At 48.9% G+C, this 25,219-nt stretch overlaps 1 protein-coding gene across 3 annotated transcripts in view; it reads left to right on the top strand.

The window, feature by feature from the left end:
* Positions 1-80: 80 nt before the first annotated feature.
* RNF152 (ring finger protein 152) overlaps positions 81-25,219 on the top strand; it is an 83,292-nt gene continuing 58,153 nt past the window's right edge. For all 3 annotated transcript variants that reach the window (XR_006680657.1, XM_004703024.2, XM_045296179.1), the window contains exons 1-2: positions 81-104; positions 1,089-1,212. The gene's annotated coding sequence lies outside the window, so the exon portion shown is untranslated. The remainder of the gene's footprint in view (positions 105-1,088; positions 1,213-25,219) is intronic.

The raw sequence follows: 25,219 nt of genomic DNA, 5'->3' as shown, positions 1-25,219 counted from the left end.
GCGCTGCCCGGGGCCGGCAGGAGCCGGGGCTGCAGGCCGTTCGCCCGCGGCGAGACTGGGCGCACCGGGCCGCGCGACGCTGCTGCTGCCGCCGCGGGGGACAGGTCTGTGACTTTCGGTTTGTTTCGCGGCGCTGCCCCTCCCGGGTTGGGGCACCAAAGGGAATTTGTCTGAGGCCCCTGGGCGGCTCCTTCGAAGCCGGGGGTGTGGGACAAGAAACTGTCGCTGCTTTATTAGGGCCGCTTTGGGACAGCGCATGGGGTGGCGGGTCCCGGGGCAGCGGGAGCCGGAGGAGTTGTTAGGCGACGCGTCACCGAGTCCTCGGATGCACCCTGGAGATCCGGCCCGGGGAACTCGCCCGTGCCCGTGCCCGCGCCGCGCACCCCCCCCCCATCTTTTACCCTCCCCCACGCGTCCCCTCCCAGCCCTGGTCGCGCGCCTCTGCGTCCCTAGAAGTGACCCACGGGCCCCTCTGCAGCCAGGGCCCCTCGGGAGGAGGGGGCGCAGGCGCGGGCCAGATGTTGGGGGTCTACGTGAGGCCACGCGCTCGGAGAAGGGCAGGGCAAGACAAAGCAGGTTGGGATCACGGGGCGCAGCTCCAGCAGCGGTAGACTCGGGGTCCTGCCTGAGGTGGGGGTAGGCTGGTGGCGCGCCCGGGTGGGAAAGAGTAGCAACCTGGGCCGAACAGGGATGGGGACTTGCTGGGGCGAAGGAGAGGAGGCGGCTGGTGAATGCAGCGCTGGCGTGTGCCTCTGGGCTGGGGAGCAGGGGCCCTGCACCCCCACCTCGCAGGTTCACCTAGGACACCTCGCCGCGAAGGCCAGCTTCCCGCCGGCTTGCTTTTCGCAGGGTTACGTTGCTCCAAGCGGCTCTGCAGCCAGAGGAGAACTTGGGGGGCGGGGGACACTGCGGAGGAGGGGAGGTGGCTATTCATCCGAGGGAGACAATTAGGAGGCGTCCCGCCCCAGCTCGGCCGCCGGCCCTCGCCGCCCCCTCCACTCCCCAGGGCCGCGCCGCTGGCCCGCGAGGCGGCCTCGGTTTCTCTCTGCCGCGCGTGTCTAACTCATGCTGCCTGTGTTTCACTGCAGGCGGAACAAAGCTCGGTCTCAATTGTGTCTCCGGCTTGTCAGCCTCCTGCCTCCCAAACGCGTTCCATTTCCACTTGATGTCTCCACGCCGAAGGAGGGGAAAAGGAATCGGTGACAGATTCAGGTACACCCCGCCCCTCCCCCAATAGTCTGGGTCGCCGCCTGGGTGGCCCAGGGTCATTTGGGCGAGCCGGGCTGCACCGGGCCACTGGGGCGGCGCCTTCCACGACCCCGTGGTGTCCGTGGGAAGAGGGGTGGGTGGGCTGCCAAAACTCGGGGGGCAAAGGAAGAAATTGCAAATGACTTACCACCTTCCTTTTGAGGAAGTCTTTGGGGGCACGGTGACTTGGGGCGGGCCTTCTGACTGGGGATTCTGATTTCATGGAAGCCTAGGCAGTTGTCAGTGGGTTTGGACAGATGCCTGCTTTCTTATCTGTAGTAAGATGTTTTGGTTTCCGTTTATCTGTGGAATAGCATTGGTGGCAAAGGCATGTTTTAAGGCTGAGAAATTGGAACAGGGCTCAGTCGGGGCGCTGAACCTATAGGGTGACCTTCTAATGAGATCCTATCTCCCCCCACCCCCTCCCCATCCCTTCACTGTAAGAGTATTTGCAATCTTAAGAGCCGGCCGATGGGGTGCGGACAGGAAGTTCTTGGGAGGTGGAAGGGAGCGCCAAGGAGTTCCCTTTTCTACCGACATCAACCATTAGGCCCTCGTTCTGCATCTTATCTTGAGGTGGTTGGTTCTTTTCCAGCCATTCTGGCATGCCCTTATCTTTCCAAGGATCGTTCTTTCCTTTTGGTCTTGGTGGTAACTTCAGCAGACCTGGGCTTATCTTGATTGAGCTCAGTGCACAGGTAACCTTGAGATTGGCATGGGCATCTTCTCCTGGTAGGGTGCAGGCCTGGGCATCTTTCACAAGTGGTGGGGGCATGGAAATGGCCTAAGGGGTTTTTGTGTTTTGTGTTCTGATAAAGACCGGAAGAGCTGAAGGCCAGAGAGGGGCTAGGTGCTGCAGCTGCACCACTGTAAGGGGACAGGCTTCTCTCTGTCCAAATTCTTTCTTACTGAGTGAAACCATTTGGAAGAATGTCACTCACCTCTGGGGTGGTGTTATCTTGAAAGGTGACTCTAAAAAGACAGTGGGTGGCATTTCCCCCTTCTCCACAAAGATTCCAGAATCACTAGAAGGAGACAGAGCTCTCTCGTCCCAGCAGAAACAACAACCGGTGCTCTGGAAACAGCCAGGTTGGCTTCTGTGGTGCTAGGAGTGAGGTATTTGGACTAGTGATTTTTTTTAAATGTCAGCAATAATTCAGGGCGTGGACGGTGTCACTGCAAGAAGGAAAGCCACGTGACGGGATAATGGGGAGTGTGAGAGTTCAATAGAAACAAAGGGTGTGGCTTTTTTTTAAATAGAAAGAAAAAAATACCTCACACACAGAATTACACACGGGAAAACAGCTGTCCGCACCTGCAAATGCACGTCCCAGAACAAAGAGAGCCACAGTGCAGTGTTGGGCGTCACTGTGGGTTTACACTGTGCAAATCACAGAATAACACCGCATTGTTGTATGTGTGTGTGTGTGTATGCATATGTATTTTGTCTGTTTATTTTGAGAAGGAGCTCCCGGGCCCCCTGGTAGCTAGTGTGTTCAGCTTGATGCTGGAGAAGACCTTGAGGTTTCTCAGACAGACCTTTGCCTCAAGTGCCCGAGTCCTTTCTACACGCTCATTAATGCAATCAGCAGATGTTTATCAGGCAGCTGGCAGAGAATGGGCTTTTCGATGGGCGCCTAGGTGTGTGGCGAAGAGAATGACACCCTCGGGCTCTTCCAGGGTGGTCGCCAAGTGGAGACTAGATTCTCACGGAGTTCACTCTGGAAGAAAGAGGAACTACAGGGAGCGGTCTCTCACTGCTGCCTAGTACCACCCAGGGGAGAAGGCCTCCTGGGCTGCGTTACTTTTGTCCTCAGCAGGGGCTTGAAGGCATCCTTCCATATGAATGGTCAGCTTTCACCTCTGCGGATCCTCTAGCCCCCTTCACTGTTCTAAGACCTTTTCTGTCCCTGGTGCACTTGAGTTTCCAAACAAATTCTGCTTTTCTGTATTATCTGACTTAGCCAGCAGTTGTGGGAAGGTTCTCCATCTTTGAACTGTGTTGTATCAGCAAGCTAGGTTAGGGTATGCTACAGTAACAAATAACCCCCTGATCTCAGGGGTTAAATGCAGTTTGTTTCTCAGGCTGCATATCCAAGGTGGCAGACCCTTCTCAGTCTAGTTGGTCACTGAAGGGCCCACGTTGGTGGGAGTTTTAGTTTGACTTGTGCTTACAAGATGACTACAGTGCTGGAAAAGATACGCTGAAAGCTCCTGCCCAGCCAGTGATATCATCTGGCCTAGAAGGAGGAGCTCTGGTGGCGCAGTGGCTAAGCGCTTGGTGGCTAACCCAAAGGACAACAGCTTCAGCTTAATACCCACTCTGCTGTCTTGTGTAGTTGACATGTTGCCAGGAGAGAACAGTCCCTGGAGAGGTGCATCATGCTACGTAAAGTAGAGGGACAGCAAAACAGAGGAAGGCCCTGGACAAGATGGATGGGCATGGGGGCTGCAACGTAAGAACAATTGTGAGGCTGGTGCAGGACCGGCAATGTTTCTTTCTCTTGGACATATCGAGTCACAATGACACTGAGCCGTCTCGATGGCACTTAACAACCACACCTGCTCTGTAGGAGAAAGATGTGGCAGCCTGCTTCTGTAAAGACTTACAGTCTTAGAAACCCTCCCTGGGGCATTCTGCTCTGTCTTACAAGGAGGCTGTGAGTTGCAATATTGGCCCAGGCAGGATTGAGATCACTTTGGCCAGAAATCATCACAGGATCCCAGTTAGCCACAGTTTACTATTCTTTGCGCTCTAAAGGAGACCTGGATGTAGGTGACATGTGCTGGGAACTTCTACAAGGAAGGTGGCCTCGGTTATCAATGTGATCCCACAGGGCCTGGCTCCATGCTCCGTGGGAACCGTGTGTTATGTGAGTACATATTGAATGAAGGATAGAATATCGGAAAGAATTTGGTCCTGCCTAACGTCTTAGGTACTAACATATCAGCGTCGTGTTGACCAATATGATTGTGGAGTCCCTGGGTGGCAGGGGGGTGGGCGGGGTTGCACATGTAGTTAGCACTCACTTCTAGCTGAAAGGTGGGTGATCTGAGTCCATCCACAGGTGCCTTAAAGGAGAAACCTGGCCACCTGTTTCGGGACGAGCAAACCCTTCACGGAGAGATGGGAAAAGATGCTGCTGTTCCTGCTCAAAGCTCTGTGTGTGTGTTCCAACAGCCTACTACAGCGACTGAATGCCTATTGGGATAAGACAATTACTTATTTCATGTTTAGGGGTATTCTATTGTGACTGACTTACTGTCCAAATAAGATTCAAAGAGAGAGGGGCCTCAGGGAGTGTGTGTGACCTCCATTTCCTTCAGGTGGCACTTGAGGCCCATGGTTCTCAGCCTGGATCAGCCAAGACTACTAAGACCTCCTCCTCACTATCTCATTATCCAATACCTCCTGTATACAATAGTAAAAAATATCTACCGTCCCACGATTTTGTGCATTAATTATGTATGAATGAATTAAGCAGTAATGAACTTGTGAAGCAAGAGTAAGGTTAGGTTGGCTGTGATGGTTAAGGTTGTGTGTCAACTTGGCTGAGCTTTAGTCGTTTGGCAGTTGGGGAATGATGTCACTTGACAGTTAATGTAATGATATAGGTATTTTCCAGTTTTGAAATGATGTAATCCTTCTTTTTTTATATAACACTGATTTTATATATATATATATAAATATCCTGGTTTCACCTGGTCTTTGGAACCGAGCCATATGGATAAGTGAGATGGTTGTTGGGTGTTCTGATTCTTAGCGATGCTCTGTACCACAGAACAAATGGGTATATGTTGTGGGGCTGTGGAAGACTGATCCAAAGGACCAATGGTCATTTAGTTTATTTAACGCCCAACTCATGGCAAACTCACATGAGTTAAAGCAGACTGGGCTTCCCAGGGTTTTCAGGGGCTGATTTTTTTTTTTTTTTAGTTGCTTTTGGATGGACTCAAATCTCAACCTTTTGGTGAGCATTCGTGTTCTTTAACCACTTGTGCCATCCAGGGACTCCACTTGTGATTTACTGTCTACTCTTGGGAATGGAGGGGTGCTGCATTGAGAAAACTCACTACAAACACATTACACAGTGAAAGTTATTCTAATATCACATGCGTTTCCTGGGGTATCAGACCTTCCTGTGAAGAAGGGATTGATAGAATGAAGGCGTGGAATGTACAGTGTCTTGTTCTGTGTTCGCATTCTCCTCTTTCTGCTTCCTCCCTCATTCTCATCTACCGTGCCAAGGCCACTTTCCCGGCCCAGTTCCCATTGTAAATCCAGATAGCACACCCGTGCCTCACTGAGGTTCTATAAGAATTGATGAAATTTGGGTAAAAGCTTTGATAGGTACTGTGGAAATAGACAACATTCTTACTAATGGTTTTGTTCTGTTTACTAACAGATGGACTGTCCCGCCATAGTGACAATCCCACATCTTTCTGAGTTGCTGTCCCTACTGTCCCATTCTGACAAAGAACGATGTTTTTCACTTGTGGCCACGTCCCCTTTTGGCTTTTCCATCGTGGAACCGTATTACAAGATGCTGCCTTAGAGGACATGTGCTTGGGTTCATCATCCTTGCCCTTGCTGCTTCACCTTCAGTGGCTTTTGCCCTTGTGGGGGATGAAGTTTATCTTAGAGTATTCTTTGAAAGTATTCTGCAGCTTGACTTTAAACTCCTTTCCAAGATTAACCTCTCTTTAAGTAACAATTGTATATTATAAATTTGGTGGGGGAAGGTTTACATTTCAAATGGTCAACTTTGTGTTTATAGTCTCTTCCCTTTGGTATGAAGGTCTTCATCTCGTGTTTCCTCCTATAACAGTAGTCTCATATAGTATCTGTCCTTTTACTATTGGCTGATTTCACTCAGCTTAATGTTCTCCAGCTCCATCCGCCATGAGGTGCGTTGTGGTTTCCTCACTGGTTTTTAGGGATGCGTAGTGTTCCGTTGTGTGTACGTACCAGAGTTTCTTTACCCATCTGCTACTGACGAGCATTTAGGTTGCTATTGTGAAAACTGCTGCTCTGAACATGGGAGTCCATATGTCTGTCCAGATCTTTACTTCTTTAGGATATACCCCCAGCAGAGGTGGTGTTGGATGGCATGGAATTTCTCTTCCCAGTTGTTTGAGGTAGTGCCAAATGGCTTTCCACAGTGGTTGGACATATTTGCACTCCCACCTGCCTTTAAAAATCTGTACTAGCTGGGAGGGATAACATACTGTTCCCCAAAATGCTGTACACAGCCACTTTCTTAGCTCCAGAATAATCGGTGATTAGGATATTCTTTCTCTCCCTTCAAGGCGCCAGTGCTAAAGACTCAAATCATCTCCGTAACTCTTCTAAAAAAATTAATTCCATCACTTTCTCCCTAACAATCCTTAACAATCTCCACTCCTCTCAAGCTTGCTCTCTGGGGATAGTGTCTCAGTGTCTCATTTCATTGCACATGCATTTATTTCTTCATTCATTGAGGGCACTTATCATCGATTCTTTTGAATGATCACTTAAGATTAAAGTTTTTTTCTGTTTCATGAATAGAACAGAAACCTACTCAATCCAATTCAGATAACAAGAGATGGATAGAAAGATGTCCTGGCCCATCTTTTGTCATGACGCCGCAGAGGCTCCGTGGATGGGCCCCTCCCAAGCAGGTGCATACTCCAGATGAGGTGGGTGTGGGACTGGGGTGCAGTTCCCACCCAGAGGGCACCTCAGCACAGGTTCCTTAACTATGAGCCCTGGCTGGAGTTAACCTAGTTTGTATTCCCAGCTGTGTTTGTCCAAAGTAAGTACTCTATCAATTACTGATGGATCTCTGACTATGCAGATGATTTTTTGAGCTGCTGTGGTGAAGAAGAAGTGCCCTGGTGGTGCAATGGGTTAAGCTTTGGAATGCTACACCAAAGGTTGATGGCTTGAACCCACTAACTGTAGGGGAGAAATTTACTGCCTTGAACACGGACAGTCGCAGGTCTTCTCTGTCTATAGGGTCCCTATGAATTGGAATCAACTTGATCGCAGTGATAGGAGCCCTGGTGGAGTAATGAGTTCCTCGTTGGGTTGCTACTTTTGAGGTCAAAACCACTAGTTGCTTGAAGGGAGAAAGATGAGGCTTTTTAAAGAGTTAACCTTAGAAACCCTTGGGCCAGGTCTCCTCTGCCCTCTAGGGTTGGCATCGACTTGATGGCAGTGAGTTTTGAGTTTGAAGGTAGTGGGTTTATGTGGAAGGAATTATAGACACTTTGGACTGGAAAGAAAGTAAGATAGAAACGCACCTTTAAGACCTTCTCCTGCTTGTGTTACAATGATCGGGTCTTCTTTCCAGTGATTGAGAGGTGGACTTTCTCATTGAGGGACCTCATACTAATGGAATTAACATTTTTGACAGGGTTTCTGGTTTTCAATTTCCATGTTCCAGTTGCCTCCAAAATGATGAAAAGTGAAAACCATTCTCTCCTTAGTGGTGTTTAGCAAGCAGCATATGAACTCCCTACCCCACTGAGCCACCCCACACCCTAGGGAAGCAGGGCTCTGCTGCTTGTATTTAGCAAGTCTGGGTGACCACTGTCCTCTTAACTAACTTGCAGCCTTCTAAGTCTCTGTGGTGGGGACCCCCTGTGCCCCCTTACCTCTGTTGATTTGGATATGTTCATACACATGATGTAAACACTTCTTCATCCCATGGCATGCACGTCATTGTTACAGAAGAGTTATTACAGAAGGGGCAAATTCATTCAATTTCTTTGCAGAAAATGGCCAGGAATACATTGACATTAAACTAAGGTGCTCATTTTGACTGAGCGTGAAAGAGGCTCAGAGAGTGATCTCAAAAACAACAGAGATCTTGGTGGTGTCTTCTACAGTTGTATGTTGCTCTTGGGTAGATTTGTGTGCTAGTCTGGATTGACTAGAGAAACAAATTTATACACAGACTCATGTGTACAAGAACGAGCTTTATATACAAGAGCAATTGAATATTGAGAAAACATCTCAGCCCAGTCCAGATCAAGTCCATAAGTCCAATATGAGCCCCTATATCCAACACTAGTTTTTAATTTCCTCTTCAGACTTATACAACATATGCAATGATGTCGAATGCGGGAAGATCACAGGCCAGTGGGTGGAAAGTCTTCTGGATCCAGTGGTGGTAGATGCATCTCAGCACTGGTGTGGGTCTCCATGTGGCTCCTTCAGCTCTAGGGTGCTAGCATAGCTCCATGTTCTTGTCTGCAGAATGTCTCGCAGGGAGGGAGGGATTGTCCCACCTCCAGTGAGCTATTTATCTTCTTATTTCCTCCAAATGAGGTTATCAAGCTGTGACCTGATTGACAGGCTAAACTCTACCCCTTCACTCTTTGGTCTCAAATTGGCAACAGATTATGTAACTACCACAACTTGACAATGGCTTCTTTCCAGGTTAATGTTATATTAAAAGTGGTCCAGAGTGCCCAAGACAGAGAGATCTCCATCACTATAAGTGAGGGATGGTTAATTCAGCTCTGTAGATGGAGAGCCAGCATCCACTGGGGCAAGGACCCTCATCCTGAAAATCTTAAAAATATAAGGCAACAGTCCATCGTCCTACCTGTGGTGGAAGGTAAGAGAGCATTTAGGTGCCCTGGTGGTCTAGTTGTTCTGCGTTGGGCTATGATCCCCAAGGTCCACAGTTTGAAGACGCCAGCGGCTCCATGGGAGAAAGATCACAGGCGCAATTCTTACCCTGCCCTCTTGGGTTGTCGTGAGCTGGCATCGACTTGAAGGCAGTGGGTTTGGTTTTTTTGAGATGAGAGCGTGTGAAGCACTGAACAACACCCCAATCTTTATAGTCCGGCTAATTTCTTTTTATGCTGTTGCAATTAGCGTCTCTTTTTGCCTAAGTGGTCTGGAGTTTAATGGAAGAAGGCACCTCTGCCCACCCCTTAATGTGTGGCTGGGCTTTGGAAACGAGATCTGCTTTCAGCTTTTCTTGAACCCTTGCCAGGTAGGCTTGTTGGGCAGGACTTGGCACTTGCTGAAGGAATGGTGGTATCGTGGCCTGGAAAAGCGAGAGGGGACTGTGAGACTCGGAGTCCCCTGAGGCCGAGTCATTGACTCTTGTAGCATCGGCCTCTGTTGCGGCCTCTGTCTCTCTGGACACTTGCATAGCTAACTTGAAGATGGTAGTCGTGGGTTACGAGTTGGGCTGCTACCCAGGTCAGCAGTTCGAACCCACCAGCTGCTGCTTGGCAGGGGGTGGGGTGGGGAGATGAAGCTTTTTGCTCCTATGAAGATTTACAGCCTCAGAAACCCACAGAGGCAGTTCAACTCTGCCCCACAGGACCACTCTGGGTTGAAATCGACTCCATGGCTGTGAGTTTGGTTTGCAAATGGAGAGAGGCTCTTGATTCCCCGTTGGCTGATGTCTGGAGCACATCATCACACTTAATCCTCTTGACTCCCCTCCCCCTGCCCCCCTTTTTGGTGGATCCACGTCAGTCACATACCAGGTGATGCAATTTACCCTTTGTGTACAGCTGCTTCTGGGAGCTGCCCGTGGTGTCAAGTGTGGCTGTGAGGGAGGGGGTTGTGTACAGACAGCATTCCCACGGTTTCTTCCCAAGGATTCCAGAGGGACTTAGCAAGGAGCCTGGGAATTCAGAGTTGGGGGTGGGTAGACAGAACTCAGCCTGGCTCCCTGGCCACGCCTCCTCCCTCTGAATCTCCATTACTGAAATGTGGGCTTGATGGGCAAGGCCCTCAGACAAATCAGGAATTCTTCCACTCTGTAGCCAATATCTCCCATGATCGCCCTCTGTGTACTGGCGCTCCCTGGGAGGTGTGAGCGCTAGGTTGGTGCAGGCCGGACCCACAGACATTGGTGTGCTGCTCTGTAAATCCATGCATGGAGCACCCAAAGGTGATGGCTGGCCGCTCCAGACCTCCTCTTGGGCAGGTTTCTTCACAAGCATGTCTACCAAGAGAGCTTTCTCCATCTGTGATCCTGAGAAGCCAGACGTCTTCATGGTCTGATCATGGGTCATCCACAGAAAAGGTCAATCAATAGCTTGTCTGTGGAGTCCCGATTGGCTAAGCAAGCATTCTATTTATTAAATTGTCTCCCCCCTTGGAAAAAACACACAGTGGGCTGAATTTTAGCTCGGAGGAGAAGGGTTTCCCATGCGCAGTCAGCATTTTGTTGTTGTTTTCAACCGGGGAGTCAGATCTATTAAAAATGAACACTTCGCCAATCTTGGTTATTATTATTTTAAACGTCACAATAACCGTAGTATCTGAGACTTGGTCTTTGCGGCTGCCATGCATTCCTCCAAGAAGCTGGTTCATTTATAAGGAAAAGCGGATCTTCCCGAGGAGGAGAAGCGAGCATGCCACATCTCACCCCAAATTCATTTCTGCTTGTTTGTACAACCTGCCCAGGGAGATGCCAGCACTCTGTCTAATAATGGGTTCCTTAAAATACCATTCCCTGGGTGTCCAGACCAGTCTGCGGTGCAAGCTGGAAAAGGGCGGTAGTCCAGACAATTGAGACTCCCTGGGCGATCAGGAGCTGCCATGATAATCAGGTCTGAGGTCAAGACCGGATGTGGTGTCGAGACTCCCAGCTTCCTCAGCGCTTGTCTTATCCTGTGTCTCTGTCTACTCCTGTGAAGCGTTATGGTTCAGAACCCCCCCGGGAGCAGTTTGGCCCTGGTCTGCAGGGCGGCTGTGTGGGAAACAACTCGCTGGCAGTGAGTTTGGTTTCTGTTTTTGGTGGATGGGGTACAGGACAGGGCCATTCGACCCCAGAGCACAGTGACGGCGGGAGCGGGTGGGGCCGTGGTTCCTTCTGTGGTTCGAGTCAGAACCAACCTCACATGCCACCAGCCACATGGTTGTGGAGGCCGTGGTGGGGGTGCTTTGACTCACCCTGCCCAGGAGCCCGCAGTGGGTCTGTAGCTGGGGGTCTGGCCTTGCCATAGGAGGACATGTTCTGGAATCCTCTTCCCATGTTGTCACTACCCCCTTGAGTTCGTGGCTTGTAAAGAAACAAATGTCTTCCTTTTCTGAGGCTTTTTAGCGCTAGGTGACTGGTGGTGGTCAATATAATCCATAGCACTTAGCTGCTAAACACACTTTGTTTCCCCCAAAGCTGGTAAGAGTGTAAGAGGGAGAGGGATGGCGGATGACGGGAGGGAGAGGTGGGAAGGAGAAGAGAGCGTGAATCATTGTGTGGGAGGAAGGCATTTTTTAAAATTCCATTTCAGCTTCAAAACCCAGGAAGAGTTGTTTACGTGGTGAATTTGGCTTCTTAATGAAAAGCATCTTGCATAAAGCAAACTGAAAGGGTTACTAATAATGTTCTACAAAATGCCATAGGGACCCCTCGGTGACTTTCCTTCCCACGCCTGGTCTGAGTCCACAGTGCATTTCATGACAACTGAAAGGCAATGATGGCGGGGTGCAGGCGGGGGAGGTGATATAGTTTGAAGATGATGCTGGTGCTCTGGTTGCTGGTTGCTGTTAGCTGCTGTCAAGTCTTTCCCCAAGTGAACAAACTCTTGACGGTTGCCATTCATAAGGTTTTCATTGGCTGGTTTTCAGAAGATCACCAGGCCTTTCTTCCTAGTCTTTCTTGGTTTGGAAGTGCCACTGAAGCCGGTTCGGCATCATTGCAGCATGTAGGCTTCCACTGACAGACAGGTGATGGCAGTGCCTGAAGGGTGCATTGGCGGAGAATCGAACCAGGGTCTTCTGAATGGAAGGCGAGCATTCTGTGACTGAGCCACCAACGCCACATGCCCAGCTGGCAGGCGGGGTTGATTGTGTGCTCTGGGCACCAGGCTCTCAGGTCATGATGTGAGGAGGCAGCAGAGCCTGGATAGCTGAGGTGACGAGGGTGGGCCCTTTGATCTGAGCCACATTCACCCCTGGGATCGGGGATCACAAGAAGCTGGAACAGTTTTGTAGGACGTCATTCAAGGTCATGCGATGTAGAAAGAAGCTTGATCACTACCCTGTCCTGCCTTTGGGGATGAAGGTGGACAATGTGGGTTTGGTGCTGACTTGGTGCCCGCAACACGGAAAGAGTCTATGGAGAATCCCGCTTGGGAAACGTGCCGTGCGGTGACTCTGCGAGGCCGGGTGGACACGCTGCTGTAGGCTCGTTGGCCTCCTGCTTGTGTGGGTCTCTGTGCCATCTGGGGGTGACCCAAAGCCAGTGCATGTGGCTCATGAGAGCTTCCCTGAGACACTGAGGCTTGACTCGTGATATTAACCCCCAAAGTTGCGTCTGAGCAGAAATCATTTCCCACCTCCTCCCACTTAATGGTTTTTCTACACCAGAAGCTGGAGTAAATCGTGTCCTTTCACGTTCTCAGTCTTTCCCTTGTGCAGTTCTCTTTTCTTGGGATACCTCTTCTCCCTTCTCCTTTCCACTTGCACTGCCCCCTCAGAGCCCCCGACAGCATCGTGATGAAAAGCTGTGAATATATGCTTCCTTTAAGGAGCCCTGGTGGTGGAGTGGGTTCCGTTGGGCTGCTAACCACACAGTCAGCATTCGAAACCAGCAGCTGCTCCACAAGAGAAAGATGAGGCCTTCTGCTCCCATAAAGATGGATACTCTCGAGACCCAGAGGCAGGTCTACCTTGTCCTACAGGGTGGTTCTGAGTTGGAGTCAACTCAGTGACAGAGGGCTTGGTTTTTGGTTTATCTGCTTCCTTGAAGCCTTTACTAACTCCCACGTCACCTTCTCTGGGGCTCCTCCTTCCATGATCTCAGGCTGAGTTGTGTGTCCTTCCACGTGTTCTTTTTGGTATCAGTTACCTCGGTGTATTGTGATTCTCCAAGAAGCTGTGGTAGTTGCATAATCTGGTGTCAACTTGCGAAGGGCTGAGGGTTAGCCTGTGTCAATCAGGCCACAGCTTAATGACCCCATTTGGAGGCTCGATGGACATACATAGCTCATTGGAGGTGGGACACACACAGACTCTCTGCGAGACATTCCTGCTGACAAGACACTTGGAGCCATGCTGATGGCAGCCAGAGCCTTGGAGCTGGAGGAGCCACGTGGAGACCCACGCCAGCGCTAAGTTGCTTCCACTGCCACTGGATCCACAAGACTTTCCACCCACTGGCCTGTGATCTTCCTGCATTCAGTGTCATTGCATATGCTGTGTGATTCTGAAGAGGAATTTATAGACTGTTATTGGACATATGGGCTTGATCTGGACTGGGCTAGGAAGTTTTCTCAATATGCTATTGCTCTTGATATAAAGCTCTTTCTTACACGCATATGAGTGTCTCTGGATTCGTTTCTCTAGTCAACCTGGACTAACACAGAAGTCCTAGTGGTGCAGTAACTAAGTGCTCAGCTGCTAACCAGAAAAGTCAGTCGTTCAAAGCCCCTAGCTGCTTTCCAGGAGAAAGATAGTAAGATGGTACAGATTGGAAACGCTGTTATGCAGTCCTACTTAGTCCTGTAGGGTCACTGTCAGTCAGAATCAATCAGGCAGGGGTTATTTGATTCTCTGATTGGTGGTCTCCCCTGTTAAACTGTGAATTTTTATCCGTAGGGACCTGAGTGACTGCCTAAACAAATGAATGAACACACTATGGAATCATGGCCTTCTTGGAGTTGGTTTGAATGCCAGCTGGTGCCCAGTGAGGTTGGGCCCAAGCATTGGCAACGCTGTGTGACTGTAGCAGATACTAGTTGGGTGCACACCCAATGTGGGCATCTTTGGCATTTGGGGCCAGACGAATTCCCTATTTCGGAATCTGTCTTATGTAATGTAGGAGGTTTAGCAGTGACCCTGATCTCTACCCACTAGATGCCAAAGACCCTGTTGTAGAATTCAGAACTATCTCTCCATATTAGCAAATCCCCTCTGCCCCCCACCCCCTGGGGGGCGGGGAGGGGGAACCAGGCCACAGAGATCTCTGTGCCTTTCGATAGGACCATGAGACAAGTTCTCCCCACTGGTATGAACTGAGAGGCAGTTAAGAGTGAGTGTGCTTTCCCCACCCTCTGCGGTTCAGCTGAAGGGGGTCCAGTGTAGGACTCTGAAACCCTCAGGCGTCATGGAGCAAAAGGGTGGGCAGTGCCTGGGCCCTTGAGTGATCATGTGGAGCAGAATCCGTCCTCCCAACCTGCCTTAGACTGTACCATAAATAGATAAATTGTTACTGAGATCTAGGGGTGTTTATGTCAGCAGTTGCCTAACTTTCCTTGACTCTTGGGATGAAGAGATCCTGCTGAAGAAGCCATGCCCACATTCCGGGGACCAGCCATGCCCATGTTCCGGGGATCAGCCATGGGAAAAAGAAACAACTTTTGTTTGCTTGTTTTTTGTATATCATCAACCGGTCACATTGCTACAATTCTTCTACTTTCTTTATTTCATCAGAAAAGGAGAAGATAATAAGATGGGAATTTTGTAGTTACTACCACTCTAGGGAGCAACCTTTGTTACACAGAGAACTTTGCTTGCTGAAAGTGAAGAAGACTTGAAATGCTCATTGAGTATGAAAGCTTAGAGCCCTCAGTGTAGAGTACATCTCAACGTTACGAAAACAAGTCTTCACAACTGGACCAATAAGCAGCATCATGATAAATGGGAATATTGCTGCCACTGTCAGGGATTTTGTTGTATTTGGATCCTCAATCAGTACCCATGGAAGCAGCAGTCTAGAAATCAAACAGTGTATGTAGTGCCTTGGGAAAAATTTGCTGCAAAAGACTTCTTTTGCCAAAGACTGTTTTAAAGATGGCATGTTGCGGACTAAGGTTTGCTGAAGCCAGGCCATGCTGTTTTCAGTCTCTATACACACTAAAGAAGTGAATGAGGGGGACCAAAGACCACAGACGTAAGATGCCTTCGAATAACGGTGTTGGCCAAGAAATGAAATCTATTCCATCGTCTACCAGAAGGACAAGCAAACTATCCTGGAAGAAGTACAGCCAGAACGCTCCTTACAAGCCAGGATTGCCTAGAGTTTGTCTCACCTGCTTTGGACTTGTTATCAAGAGGGCGCACTCCCTGGAAAAGGACTTCACGCTTGGTGAAGTAGAGGAACAGTGAACAAAAGAAAGACCCTCCGCGGGTTAGATTGTCACAGTGACTTCAGCAATAGGCTTGAACAAAGCTCTGACTGTGCAGCTGGCGCGGGACCCGGCAGGGCTTTTTTCTGTGTGCACAGGGTGCTATGAGTCAGAACTGGCTCCATAGAACCTACCAGCAACGATAGATGCATAACGAGCAGCTCTGAGCTATAAATAACTTCTGTGAAAAATAATAAAACCAAGTGTTCAGTCATTTTCATTTCGTTCTGTATGGATATGCGTTCCGTAGCATAAGCTCAAGTTGAGATATTTGTGGTAGCTTGTATTTTAATGTGTTCCCATGGATTTTGGGGGGTGGGGTGGGGATGACAGATGTTGATACCCTGCAGTCACAGCTGCTCCCACATCGTTAATGAATAAATCATCGCATGATACGGTGATCGCTGAAACAGACTCAAATGTACTGAGTCCAGTGGCATGCTGTGGATTAGTGCCCTTTAAAAGCTGAACCCAGAAGCTTGCTTAGCAGACGAAGTGTGACGCACAGGTCTAGATTTCTTCTGCAGCAATTCATTGTGTTTGTGATTCTGTCTACACAGGGAAAACCAAAATGCCTAAGCCGAATGGTTTCATTTGGCAACCATGTGCATGAGAATGGCAGACCTGTTACGGGAGACAGAGCCTTTTTGTGGATGAGTCCTTGGTGGGTGGGAGCTCTTTGTTGGGCTCAGTGGTTTTGTGTTGGGGCTTTGTTTGCCTGGGCATCAACCCATTGTTCAAAAAGCCGCCCCAAGTGAACATCATCCAACTTTGTCAGTCAGTCAGCATCCATGTCAGAAAATCTGGCCACGTTGATTAGGTGGTAAAATCTCTCTTCTTAGTCAAAATCTTGCTAGACGTCTTAATTACCAACTATTTGATTCTATTGGGTTTTGTCCACATAAATAAGAACAGTTAACACATTGATTGCTCTGGTTATCTGCCAGATTCTAAGTGCTTTGCATAATATAACTTCATTTAGTCCTTACAGCAATCCTGGGGGCGTGGAGGCGGCACGATTATGGATTATGTCTCCTTGTATAGATGGAGAAGTTAAGGCATGGACAGGTGACATGACTAGCCTAAGGCCATCCGACAAGTAAATGCCAGGACTGGGATTGACCCTCAGCCCTGAATGGCTCTGGACTGGGTGCTATAAACCCCAGCCGTAATTATGCTGCTTCTGATGGCTCATGCGGTCAGTGCTACTCTCTCTGAGCTGCCTGGGTTTTCATGGTTTCAATAACATCTGCAGGTGATGATGGAAAAGAGCCTTTGAGGCTTTTGGTGTCTCATGAGTTGAACTTACTACTTCCCCAACTGTGCTGTCAACTGATGCTCTGCCGTGTCTTCCATAACCATTGGCACCTCAGCTGCCTGGAAGAAGGTCCTGAATCCATGTGCTGATTTTATCCTAGAGATACCCCTAGGACAGGTTCTCACCCTGTGCGTCGTGATCCCTTTGGGGGTTGAACGACCCTTTCACAGTGGTCGCCCAATTGATAACATTAGCAAAATGGCAGTGATGAAGTAGCAACAAAAATAATGTTATGATTGGGGGCCACCACCACATGAGGAACTGTATGAAAGGGTCGCGGCATGAGGAATGTTGAGAACCACGGCCCTAGGAGGTAACCCCTTGAGGGAGAGAAAATGTGTGAGCATAAGAAGCTCACCTGCCAGGTGTTTCTATCGATGCAGAGGTTTTGGGGTCCCTGGGACGCGAGCTCACATCCTGCTGGAGTATTTAGGGAATGGTTGGGTGGTACAGAAGGAGCCCTGATGTGGCGCGGAGGTTACAGTGCTCAGCTGCCGGCCACCAAAACGGTCATCCATGGAACTCACCAGTGCGCCAGGGAAAAGATGTGGCAGTCTGCTTTCTGGAAAGATTCGCACCTTGGAAGCCTCCTGGGCAGCCCTGCTCTGCCCTACAGGGTCAGCGGAAGTTGGACTCGACCCAGATGAACAGCGAACATGCTTAGCTGCCAATGAAAAGAATGAAAGTCTTTGTTCACCCGGAAGAAGTTGCCGTTGAAAGCCTCATGGAGCATAGTTCTCTGCTGACATACGTGAGGGGGCCATGGTTGAATAGAGGTTTAGAATACTCAGAATGACTTTAATTAACCAGGTCCTCTAAGGCTAAATTGTTGTTATCTGGACTTGTGGGCAGGTAGGGATGCCATTCCAGTTCTGTAACAAGATCCCTAACTGCAGGGTGGTACTTTATCTAGTGGATGGCAAAGACTGGTTGATGGCTGATGGCTGGGAGGTTTGAGCAAGAGAAATCAGAGGGAGGAGTAGAGAGGTGGGCTAGGTCTAGTCTGTGGAAGTCCATGGAGGGAACTTGGAGATTCATTTGCTAGGAAGACGCTGGTGGTTGGAGTTAGAGAATGAAGTGAGTGAGCAGCTGTGTTTTGGGAAGTAACATGGTACTGGTCAAGTTGGCTAGACCAGAGAAGCTGAAGCAAAGGCTCCAGCCCTGGGGGAAAGTAGCAGGGACAGAGAAAATGAACAAAAGCCAAAACAGAACCTGTCGAAATTGGCTAACTGGTTAAACGAGGGCAGGGCGGTCATTGTTACAGTTTCCAAGTCCAAAGTCCTGGGTGCATCATGGTACGGAGATGAAAACGACAACACTTGGGCAAAACCTTGAGTTGACGTTGAAAATGGCCGTCAGCAGCGGGGAGTCTATAGTTGAACCAAGTTTCCGAGAGGGTGGGGGAGCCCTCAGAGGACTGGCTGGGAGCAGACTTCAGTTAAAGGTGGTGGGAATCAAGTTGGGCAAAGGGAGCCCTGCAGATATTGAAAACGAGGAGCTAGGGGCTGCCCCATATGAAGGTCTGGGTTCCTTCCTCCTCCTCCTCCTTCGCACATGGATGGGGGTTGCTTCCGGATGACGATCTTGACAGCATCATGATAAATGGAGAAAAGATTGAGGTTGTTTGTTGGCTCCTCCATCGGTGTGTCTGCCACAAAACCAGATGACGTAGTACACTGGACACGCTCGCTACAAACAGCCTCTTTAAGGTGCGAAAATGCAAAGATGTCTTCTTGGCCTGACCCAAGTCTTGGTATTTCCCATCTCCTTTCATTAGTAACTTTTTTCATCTTGTGATATTTATACATATTCATGACCTAAGGATATGCGATAAGTATGAGGACTGTTCTATACGGGATCTTGTCTGGAATGTTGGGAATCTCTCTGGCTGTAAGAACCTCAGGTTAACTCACCAGCTCCCAGACGCCCCTGGGGCTGGCCGGCCCTGACTTTGCCCAGATAGTAGCCTAGCTTAGAATGCCTGCTTTTCCTACTTCCTTCTGTCATCCTATTCAAATCCCATTCCTCCTTCAATATCCTGCTCAGCTCCCATCTCTGACTCTGGTCATCCCAGATCACAATGACCTTTCTTGCCTTGTGTCTTGGGTTGGTGCTAGCCGAGGACTCTTCAAAGGTTAGCCTCTTCTTGTTCATCTTTGTGGCCCATGTACTTAGCTTATTCTTTTGACCAGTACATGTTGGTGTGAACTGTTTTCTTATGTCTCTCACTAGTTCTTCTCCCTGCAACCTCTCCATTGATCTAATGCCTTTTAGTAAGTCCCCAGTGTGGTTTGTCTCTACTGGTGCTGGCTGGTTGCTTAAGGACTGTGTCACCAGAAAGTTTCCTTTCCTCTTGTATGTACGGCGTCTTAGAAGTGGAATCTTGTTTGTGCAGCCAGAAGTCTAGAATGCTGGTTACCACCATTGACTTAGTTTAGTGCATAGACCAAGAGGCAGTCGCTGAAATAGAACAAGGGGATGATGTGTGGTTTACGAAAGGTGAACGTCAAGGCCTTTCACCACACTTCATCAGTCTGTCTGCCGAGCAGATAATCTGAGAAGCTGGGCCATCCGAGGAGGACATGGCATCAGGTTGGAGGGAAGGCTCATTAAGTGCCTGGCTTGTTGAAAGGGAAGCGGACTGGAAGCACTTATTGGTGAAGATCAAAGGCAATGAAAATCCTCACAACTAGATAATAAGCAGATCACGATACATGAAGAAAAGATTAAAGCTGTCATGGAGCCCATTTTCTTTGTGTCCTTCATCTGTGCCCCAACTCCAAACTCACTGATGCCGACTCACAGTGACCCTCCAGGACAGGGTAGACCTGCCGGCAATCAGTGCAGCAGTCAAGAAATCAGATGATGTATTGCAGCAGACAGCTTTGCTGCAAACACTCTCTTTAAGGTGTTCAAATGCAGAGGTCATCTTGGCTTAACCCGAGCCTTGGTCATTTCAATCGCCTCGGACATGTGTGAAACCCTGACAGTGAATAAGGGAGACCAGGAAAGACGTGCTGTCTTGGAATGGGGAGCTCTTCACTGCCAGAAGAACAAACACGCCTGTCTTGGAAAATGCATAGCCAAGAGGTTCCTTAGAAGGAGAGATGGTGGGAGTGTCTTCTTTGTTCCTTGGGCGTGTTATCAGGAGGGCCAGCTCCTAGAGAATGCATCATGCATGGTACAAAGCCAGTGGGGGTGGGGTGGGGGGGAGAAGACCCTCCAGGAAATGGATTGACATAGTGGCTGTGACAGTGGGCTCAGACACAGCAGTTTAAAAGCTAGTCTTTTGTCCCCAAGGTCGCTGAGTTCGAGCCAACTCAAGGACACCTTAGCAACATTCCAAAGGCATGTTGACTCTCGAGTGCATTCTTCTCTTTGAGCAGGTAATGCGACCTTGGTCAGTTAACAACATGCTGTTCACAGTGTGGATTTTGGGCGTGTTGATAGGCCAGAGCAGTCCTTGGAGAAGGACATGCTTGGTAAGTGAAAAAAGCAGGAAAAAAAGAAGAGCCCCCACAAGTTGGACTGACACGGGCTGCAACAATGGCTCAGACGTAGGAACAATGGTGAGGTTGGTGCAGGACCAGGTGTTAGTTCTGCCGCACATAGGGGTGCTGTGAGTCGGAGCTTGATGGCACCTAAGAACAATATTTGGGCAACAAGGAGATAGCAGGAAGGTAAATCCTCGTGTCATTTTGCCTTCATGTAAGACCCTAGGGTGGGTGGCCAGGAACCAAAATAAACTCACAGCCCAAGCGGGTGAAGTAGTAGGAGAAGGCTGATGTTCGTTTTTGTGTTTCTTAAAGTGCCATTCTTGTCTAAGTATGGTATGAAGAATGACAATAAAATAAATGGAATGAAATGACACTTCGCAAGAGAGACCAAAAGCCAAATCAGCTGTTCTCTAGCCCATTCCTATCATAGTGACCCCATAGGAAGGGGTAGAACTGCCCTGTAGGGTCTTATAGGCTGTGATCTTTAGGGTGCAAACTCCACATCTTTCTCCTTCAGAACAGCAGGCGGGCTCTAACCACCAGCCTTTGAGTTAGCAGCTAAGCACTTTCACCATTGGACCACCAAAGCTTCGGCACACTTATTAAGACAGATTGGGAAAATATTTGGGGGAGTACCATGGCTTACATTTTCCCTTCATGAGGTTTACATACTGATAGAAGCTCAGCCCCATTGACCTCAGAAGACCCCCCAGTGTTTAGTCCTGGTTCGTATGAGCTACTGTCCTAGATCTGCACCTGCTCCGCTGTCCCCACTCCCAGAAAAACAAATCTGTTTTCTTTGAGTTAGGAGCCATGGTAGTGCGGTCATTACAAGTTGGGCTGTTAACCACAAGGTCAGCAGTTTGAAACCACCAGCTGCTCCTCAGGAGAAAGACGAGGCATTCTACTCCTATAGAGTGTTCCAGTCTTGGAAACGCACAGGGGCAGTTCTACCCTGTCCTATAGGGTCTCTAGGCATCAGAATCAATTTGATGGCAGTGAGTTACAGAGAAAAAAACACACGTTTATTTCTTCAGAAGACGTGTTAGGTGGACTAGTGTCCATAATTCACTTGAATTATCAGTGTTTGGTGTGTTGGCAGAAAAGGGGAAACGAGGGGCTGGTAGCTCAGCTGCTGTACGGGGCGAGACCTGCCAGTCAGGTGGCGGAGGATGCAGAAGTGTGAGGAACCTTTAAACGATTCACTACCCTTTCATTTTTGACTTGTACTTTTATGTGTTTTTTAAAAATGGCCAACATGTATTTGGCACCAATTAAATACCAGATATCCACGGGCGGTGCAGATGGGTAACTTGCCTGGCAGCTAACTGAAGCGCGGGCAGTTTGAGTTTGCTCTGAGATGCTGTCGAAGAAAGCCCTGACAACCTCCTTCAGAAAAATCAGCCAATGACAACCCTCCGGGGACCGGCCTGCTGTGACACACCCAGGGTCACTATGGCTTGGAGGCAGCAGCAAGGGACATGTTGTGCAGCGTCTACATCATTTACCCAATTGGATCCTCATGGTCGTTTATTAGGAGCAGGGTCTATGTTTAGCCCCATTTTGGGGGGAGGACCGAGCTGAGACGCAGAGATGTTTAGTAGCTTGCTGAAGATAACTTGCTCATTGGAGTCTACTGTGAAGGATTGGCATGCAGAACTGCCCTTCTCAGCGCACAGATAGGCCCATCTCTTATGGTGCACTGGTCTCCCAGAAGTTTGCAGTAATAGTTCATGAAAACTACCAAGAAAAACGCAAGCTGCTGTCGGAAAGAAAATGCACTAATAGCACCCTTCTCTCAGGAGTTTGAAACCACCCGTAATTGCTGGGAAGAGAGACCAGTCTTTCCACTGTTGTCAAGAGTCAGTCTTGGGAACACAGGGGCAGCTCTACCCTGTCCTATAGGGTCGTGATGAGTCAGCATCCACTTACTGACAGTGAGCTTAGTTTTTAGTGTATAATAATTACTAACTGCAAAGATGGACACGCTATTAAGAATGAATGACCAGCAATTTCCAGAATGTTGTATCTGCCCTTTTTCTCTGTGTTTGTCATAATCGAGTTGAAATTAATTACCTTATTGTGACTATTTGGTTTCTACATCAGAAATTGGCCTGGAAATTATAGTTCAACAAATAGCTGCTGAAGTCCTGATGATGATAATTATTTCAATGACATAATTGTGAAAGTAGATAATAATGAGGTTGTGTTGAGGGAAGTCTTTGCTGTAGGAAACTAGCGATGCTTTAGAAATGTAGGGCACGCCAGAAGGAGGCATCATTAGAAGTGTGTGTACTGTATCATAGAAATGGGTGGGTTTTCAGGGGTATTTCTGAAGATGAGAAATTGGACTCTTCAGAGTTTAATTCCAAGTTTCTAACCAGACATTGTTAAGGGAATTAACCACAGTTTGTGCTCTGACAGTAGAATTTCTTTATAAATATCACCAGTTTCAAGCTCATTGTTCCAAGTCTGTACTGTAGTGTGTCAAAATAACAACAAAAACCCAAACTCACTGCCAACGTGTCAATTCTGACTCAACGGTAGAAACTGGGTTTCCAAGATTAACTCTTTATGGGAGTAGAAAGTCTTATCTTTCTTCCAAGAAGCAGCTGGTGGTATCAAACTGCTGACCTTGCTGTTAGCAGCCCAATGAGAAGCCCACTTCTCGAAGGAGCTTAAACCATTAGAATCCCCCAGCGTGGTTAGGAGTTGGGCTGCAGTGGCTACAGCAGTTAAACCACGAGCTGTTGCCAGGGGGAAAGAGGAGACATCCCTCTCCTGTACGGAGTTTCAGTCTCGGAAGCCCACAGGGCCACGCCTCCCTACTTCGACAGGGTCACTCTGAGTAGGAAGTGACTCAGTGGCAGTGAGTTAGGTTTTGGAGTTTTGAGAGTCCTCTGCATGAGAAGCTGTAGCTTTTGCCACAACATCTTCTAGGATCCCCGAGCTTGCGGTTGGTGTGTGCTGTCGAATTGATCCTGCCTCTGAGGGACCTTCTAAGACCGAATCACACTGGTGTGGAGTGTCATCTAGCCTGTGACTTTTAGAGAGACAAAGCCACCAGGTTTTTTCTCTCCAGAGCCACTGGTTCCAAACACCAGCTTTTCTGTTAGCAGCTGGACGCTTAATCATTTTGCCAGCATGGCTCCTTGTCAAGAGCTTGCCACCTTCCAGATAAATCACCCCGATTTATAGTTTCGGGGGAAAGCCAGAAGAGTTATGGTCTTGGAAACTGACAGGGGCAGTTCTACCCTGTCCTCTAGGATCACTCTGAGTTGGAATCGACTCGATGGCAGGGAGTTTGGTTTGGGGCTTATTTACAGTTGGGAAAGCCAGTAGTGACCCTGGAGTCAGCCCTGATGGAACATGTCATCCTGTCCAACCTGAGTCATGCTCAGGTACCACCTGCCTTCTCTCCAGAAGGTTCTCCTCCAGTCACCCTCCCTGCACAGGCCTGCAGGTCTGGTTTACCATGGAGATTCATGCCTTTGGGAGGCAGGGCAGCGTGGTGAGGACAGCATGCACTTCCACGCTTCCGCTGCCGGTTGAATCCGTACTGCGCTCTTTCCAGCATGTGATCCTGAGCAGATCACACAGCCTTTCTGAGTCTCGGTGTGCCTGCCTGCCTCGGAGGTCAAGGTCAGAGGTGCCTGAGGTGTATGCAGCATGTGCACGGTGCCAGGGGCTAAGTAGCATGCAGGTGCTCTCTTGTTGCACTCACACAATGGTTGGCCATGTGAGATGGGGACCAGAGGCAGGCCCAGAGGGATGGGGGTGAATTGGTCCATGGTCCAAAGCTGGGAGATCGAGACTTCACAATACGTTTGTCACCTCCCCTTTTCCCTCCTGGGTTGCATGTTTGTGAGTCCTGTGCTAAGACGTGAGTGCCCTTGGCAAGGGTATTCTGTCACCTCCATGCAATTGTGGTCGCTTGTCAGTTTCATCGGGTGTCCAACAGCTTCAGGAAGCAGCTGCAGGGTCTTGGGGCAATAGAATGCGGGATTAGGAGCCTAGGTTGGTAGAGGGAATGTGAAAAAGGTGAAACCAGAAGTTGTAACCTTATCTGGATATTGATTTGCTGTTGTGTGCCAACTCATAGTGACCCCATGGAGCGGACGAGAACTCCTTAGGGCAACGGCATCCCAGGGGTTGCTGTCACCATGGGCGAGAACTGATAGTGTCCCTTCCTTCCCACACAGGACAGAATCCTCTGTAATGCTTGCTCGTAGCATGGGATGTGGTAGATACAATCAGACATTGCTTAAATGTGAGATTTCTTAGACTATAGAAACGCTAATGGCAAGGTCATTTTATAACATCTTCTACATTAAATTATAACATTATTAGTATCAGAGCAGAACTCTTGTGTGATTTTTTTCCCCCTTCTTTCCTTTAATTACTACTTCACTCTCAAAAAACATATAGTTTCACTAATATGATTTACCACATTATTGTAGCTAAAGCTCTAGGAAAATTGACAGACTCAGCAGCTATAAAAACGCCAGCAGCAACGAAAACAACCACACTTTGAAGCTCCTTCCGATGAATCCACTTGGTTTGAAGCCTCCGTGATAATCGGGTCTAACGACAGGTCTGCCCAGAGTGCATTAGAAGGTTCAAAGTCAGGAGCATAGAGTTAGCCTTGTAGTAGGTCCAAGCTGGACTTGTGAAGGATATTTTTGTGGTTGGAACTAAACGACAGGGATATGCTAATAAAACATCAATTTTATTGGTAGTCGTTTTGATGTCACCCCTTCCCCTCCAGCGATGTCCCTGCTAGGCTGTCATTTTGACAGAAGCAGGTGGGCAGGTCTTTCCCCCAGGAAGGGGTGATAACCCACGAGAGGTTCACTCTGCTGACCTTTAACCAGTGCATGCCCGGGCTTCCTTGGCGGCGCCACTTCCCGAAGGTGTGGAGGCGAAGGAGACCTCAGAGAAGTGAGAGCCAGACAGCCGGGCTTGTGCTCTGATTCGGTGCCTCTGCCAGGGTGAGGGAGACGTCGGACAGTGTAAGATATGACAAAATAATAATTTATAAATTATCAAGTGTTCATGAGGGAGGAGG

The sequence above is a fragment of the Echinops telfairi genome, unplaced genomic scaffold, assembly GCF_000313985.2.
Source record: "Echinops telfairi isolate 266 unplaced genomic scaffold, ASM31398v2 ScPeMD7_7400;HRSCAF=8409, whole genome shotgun sequence".
Lineage (NCBI taxonomy): Eukaryota > Metazoa > Chordata > Mammalia > Afrosoricida > Tenrecidae > Echinops > Echinops telfairi.
The sequence above is the reverse complement of the archived record's forward strand: the minus strand, read 5'-3'. Positions and strand labels throughout refer to the sequence as shown.